The sequence below is a fragment of the Herpailurus yagouaroundi genome, unplaced genomic scaffold, assembly GCF_014898765.1.
Source record: "Herpailurus yagouaroundi ecotype Mexico unplaced genomic scaffold, PumYag 67793, whole genome shotgun sequence".
NCBI classification, from domain to species: Eukaryota; Metazoa; Chordata; class Mammalia; order Carnivora; family Felidae; genus Herpailurus; species Herpailurus yagouaroundi.
In genome coordinates, this window is record NW_024420586.1 from 12,961,407 (window position 1) to 12,966,616 (window position 5,210).

Consider the following 5,210-nt stretch of genomic DNA (forward strand, 5'->3'; position numbering starts at 1 on the left):
ACACGAGGGGTAAGATTGTCTATGCCACGCTCAGGGACACCAAATCTTCACACAAAAGAACACCACACAAAACTAAAGCTAGGTCTCCTATAAAGCACAGAGGTAGTCCCTAATGTCAAAAATGGCTTCTGTTCGGTTGTGCAAATAACAGTCGTGAAACAGCCTCTGCCTAGAGTTTCCAGCTGGGTTTCTCAGACGAACCAGAACCAAAAAGGACGCTCGCTGCATCGGGGCAAAAGCCCTGCCTGGAAGTAGCGTTATTATTTATTTATTTATTTATTTAGGAGGAAGGGCTGGCTTCCTTAGATTGCAGACAGGAAAGGAGGTTTTGTTTCCCAAACGTGACTTCAGGTAATTTTAAAGTTCGTAGTTTCCAGCTTGATTCAAATCCATCCAAATGTATGCGTTCCAAATTTCATAGTCTTGAATTAGTTTTTTTTTTTTTTTTTTTAATGTCTCATTGTTGCTATACAGAGTAGCTATTAATTGTGTTTTCTGTGTTGATCTTGTATTTGGGCACTGTGAAATTTCCACTTTAGTTTTACTTGTTTGTTGGCTGGTTATCTTGTATTGATTATATAGATGATCATATCTGCTGAAAATATTTTACTTCAGATCTTCCAACTTCTGCATATATACTCTGTTTATTTTTTCCTCTTATCTTTTTCAGTGGCTAGAACCTTTAGGACAATTTTGATTAATAGTGGTGATAAGAGATGACTTATTTAATTTCTGAATTTAATGTAAATTATTTTAGACTTTACATCTTATGCTGTACAGGTATTTGTTATACATATCTGGTAGATACATTTATGAAAGCTATTTGCCAAGAGTTTTTTTTATCATGAATGATTTCTAGATATTGTATGGATACATATTAACTTGATTATGTTTTTTCTCATTTAGATAGATTATTTTGGTGACAACTTTGTTGGTAAATTTTCTTAAATTGTGCTGCCCTTGCAATTTTGTGATTAAACTATTGGTCATGAGGTCATTATAGTGAAGTGTTGATTGTGATTTGCTGATACTCTTTGAATTTTGCTTCTGTGTTTATAAGTGTAATTAATACATGTTTTTGCTTTCTTGTACTTTTCTGTCATGGGGCCCCAGATATTACTAAGCTCAGAAAATTAAAAATGGTCTATTTTCTGTTCTATATATCAGAACAGTTTTTATATTTTTGTACAATTCAAAATGGCTTAAAAAATTTAGTAGGTCCTGATATCTTTGTGGTTCTAAAAATTTAACTACTCTTTCTTCGATTTTATGATTTTTTTTCATGATAGGCCACTTTTGCTGGTTTATATTTCCCTAGAATTTTTTCATGTTATCTAGATTTTCATATGTGTTTCTATTATGTTGATCACTGTCTTTTGTTTACCTTTATTTAGTCTTTTCTTCCAGCTTTATTTAGGCATAAATATGAATAAATTGTATATGTTTAAAGTATAAAATGTGATTACTTGATATATGTATATATTATGAAATGATTACCACTTAATCAAATTAATTAACATATTGTTCACCTTATATAGTTACCTTTATTTCTGCATGTGCATAGTGAGAATGCTTAGGCTCTATTCTTAGCAAATTTTAAGTCTAGTATACAGTTTATTAAGTACAGTCACTATGTTGTACATTAGGTCCCAGAACTTACTTATCTTTTTTTGTTTCATTTCAAGTTTTTATTTAAATTCCAGTTATTTGACATATAGTGTAATATTACTTTTAAGGGTAGAATTCAGTGATTCATCACTTACGTATAACACCCAGTGCTCATCACAATTAGTGCCTTCTTTAATACCCATCACCTATTTAACTCATCCCCCCTCCAGCAACCCTCAGTCTGTTCTCTATAGTTGACTATGTTTTATGATTTGCCTCTCTCTCTCCCTCTCTCTCTCTTTTTCCCCCTATGTTAATTGTTTCATTTCTTAAATTCCACATGAGTGAAATCATATGATATTCAGCTTTCTCTGACTTATTTTGCTTCTATAATACATTCTAGCTCCATCCATGTTGTTGCAAATGGCAAGATTTCATTCTTTTTGATGTGTGTGTGTGTGTGTGTGTGTGTGTGTATTCATCAATTGATGGGCATTGGGCTCTTTCCATAATTCGGCTATTGTTGATGATGCTGGTATAAACATTGAGGTACATGTGTCCCGTGGGGTATATTTCTATTTTTAACTTTTTGAGGAACCTCCGTACTATTTTCCAGAGTGGCTGCACCAGTTTGCATTCCCACCAGCAGTAAGAGGGTTCCCTTTTCTCCCTATCCTTGCCGACATTTGTTATTTCCTGTCCTTTCTGACGTGATATCTCATTGTAGTTTTGATTTGTATTTCCCTGATGATGAATGATGTTGAGCATCTTTTCACATGTCTGTTAGCCACATGTATGTCTTCTATGGAAAAATGTCTATCCATGTCTTCTGCCCATTTCTTCACTGGATTATTTGTTTTATGGATGTTGAGTTTGGTAAGTTCTTTATGGATTTTGGATACTAATCCTTTATCCGATATGTCACTTGCAAATAACTTCTCTCATTCTGAAGGTTGCCTTTTATTTGTTGATTGTTTTCTTTGCTGTGCAGAAGCTTTTTATCTTGATGAAGTTCCAATAGTTGATTTTTGCTTTTATTTCCCTTGCCTCCAGAGACATATCTAGTAAGAAGTTGCTGTGGCTAATGTCAAGGAGGTTACTGCCTATGTTCTCCTTGAGGATTTTGATGGTTTATGATCTCACATATAGGTCTTTCATCCATTTTGAATTTATTTTTGTGTATGGTGTAAGAAAGTGAAAAGATATGGAACACTTCATGAATTTGCATGTCATCTTTGCACAGGGGTCACACTTATGTTCTCTGTACTCATCCAATTTTAGTATATGTGCTGCCAAAGTGAGCACGAGTACTTATTCATCTTATAACTGAAAGTTTGACCCTTTCTTTGATTAGCATCTCCCATTTTCCCCCCTATCTAGTCTGTGGTGATCACCATTCTACTGTTTCTATGAGTTTGACTTTGGTTTGGTTTTGTTTAGATTCCACATATGGTTAAGTACATACAGTATTTATCTTTCTGTGTCTATATTATTTCATTTAGCATTAACTATTCCAGGTTCATCCATATTGTCACAGCTGGCAGGATCTCCTTCTTTTTTATGGCTGAATAATATTCCATTATATACACACACACTACATTTTCTTTAGCCATTCATCCATTGATAAACATTTAGGTTGTTTCTGTATGTTGGCTATTGTGAATTGTGTTGCAATGAACATGGGAGTGAAAAAAATCTCTTCAAAATACTGATTTAGTTTCTTTTGGATGTACACCCAAAAGTGGGATTGCTGGGTCTAATGTATGGTATTTAATCTTAACTGGTAAGTTACTTAATAATTAGTTACCCATTTTTCATTGCTGATGTTGTTTATTCACATCTTCATTCTCTTTGAAAATAAAATCACACTGGTTAGTTTTGTCTTTTTTATTATTTAAAAAAATTATGTAACTGTTGATTGAATCCATGAAGTTTTTTGTTTTATTATTTTGTTTAATAATTATTATTTTCTTCTATTTAGAGTGTTTTATTTTCTTGTTCTTTTTCTACCTTCTTGCAATGAAATCTTAATTCATTTTTTTCAGGCCTGGTAGTGTTCTTATAAATGCAGTTGGTGCTATATATCTCCCTTTTGTTACTGCTTTAGCTGAAACACTCAGGTGTGAATTGCAGTGTGGTTTATTATGTTTTCCTTTTTTACAAAAATTTTTTAATTTACATTTTATTTCCACTTTTTCCTAAAAATTATTCAAAATTGTGAATTTATTTTTTGAGATATTTGGGTTAGTGTGCTTTTTGACATTTATTTTCCTAATATTATATTACTTTTTTTGTTGTTTGTGACTCTTGCATGATAGATTTGGGGAAACTTTAAACTTTATTTTTGCTTTTATTCATATTTGTGCAAATTTCTACAAATGCCTGAAAATAAATTTTATTTCCCTCATCTGGGTGCATATATAATTGATGTATTAGCCTAAGGCCAATGTTGGGTTTATTGCATCCTTCACCCAATTCTTTGAATTCATGGTTTCTGAGATACATGTGTTATCTTTTTCCACTTTGAATTACTCCTTATAGTTCTAAATTTTGCCTGATAAAATTTAGAATGGAAGGTTTTACTTAAGGCTGTCTCATCCCATGGAGTTGATTTTAAATCTTCACCATTTACCAAGAGTAAAATAACTAAATAGACTCTGAGGTTGGTAGTTTTTACTAGTTTGTGTTCCTGCCTACTGTTCATTCCAGAATGGGTCCTTACATCCTAATTTTCAATCCCTCACAAACCTTTCCCCCTCTTTGCCCTTCCTCTATCACTAGCCTTCCCCAAATCAGAAAATTTTTTTTTCACTTTGGAAGAATGGGAAGGTAGTAGGGAAACTATTAAATTTTTTCTACTCATCATAACTTCTCCCAAATATATTGACACTGAATAAAAGTTATTCCTATCCTCTGAACCTAGATGTTTGAAATTATAAAGACAAAATTTGATTATTTTTAGGTGCCCTTTTTTCATTTCTTTTGAGTCATAAACAATGGCCATCTGGCTGAATAAGTTACAAAAGGTAGAAAGAAACATCCAGAATGAGAGGAACTTTGTTTAATTATTCTTTTTTTTTTTTTTTTTTTTTATATATGAAATTTATTGTCAAATTGGTTTCCATACAACACCCAGTGCTCATCCCAAAAGGTGCCCTCCTCAATACCCATCACCCACCCTCTCCTCCCTCCCACCCCCCATCAACCCTCAGTTTGCTCTCAGTTCTCAACAGTCTCTTATGCTTTGGCTCTCTCCCACTCTAACCTCTTTTTTTTTTTTCCTTCCCCTCCCCCATGGGTTCCTGTTAAGTTTCTCAGGATCCACATAAGAGTGAAACCATATGGTATCTGTCTTTCTCTGTATGGCTTATTTCACTTAGCATCACACTCTCCAGTTCCATCCACGTTGCTACAAAAGGCCATATTTCATTTTTTCTCATTGCCACGTAGTATTCCATAGTGTATATAAACCACAATTTCTTTATCCATTCATCAGTTGATGGACATTTAGGCTCTTTCCATAATTTGGCTATTGTTGAGAGTGCTGCTATGAACATTGGGGTACAAGTGCCCCTATGCATCAGTACTCCTGTGTCCCTTGG

The 5,210-nt window shown here is 33.5% G+C and overlaps 1 non-coding gene across 1 annotated transcript; it reads right to left on the reverse strand.

The window, feature by feature from the left end:
* Positions 1 to 2,806: 2,806 nt before the first annotated feature.
* On the reverse strand, positions 2,807 to 2,913 carry LOC121026189 (U6 spliceosomal RNA). The gene has a single exon (XR_005788294.1). It is a non-coding gene; the product is annotated as a U6 spliceosomal RNA (small nuclear RNA).
* Between the last annotated feature and the right edge of the window lie 2,297 nt (positions 2,914 to 5,210).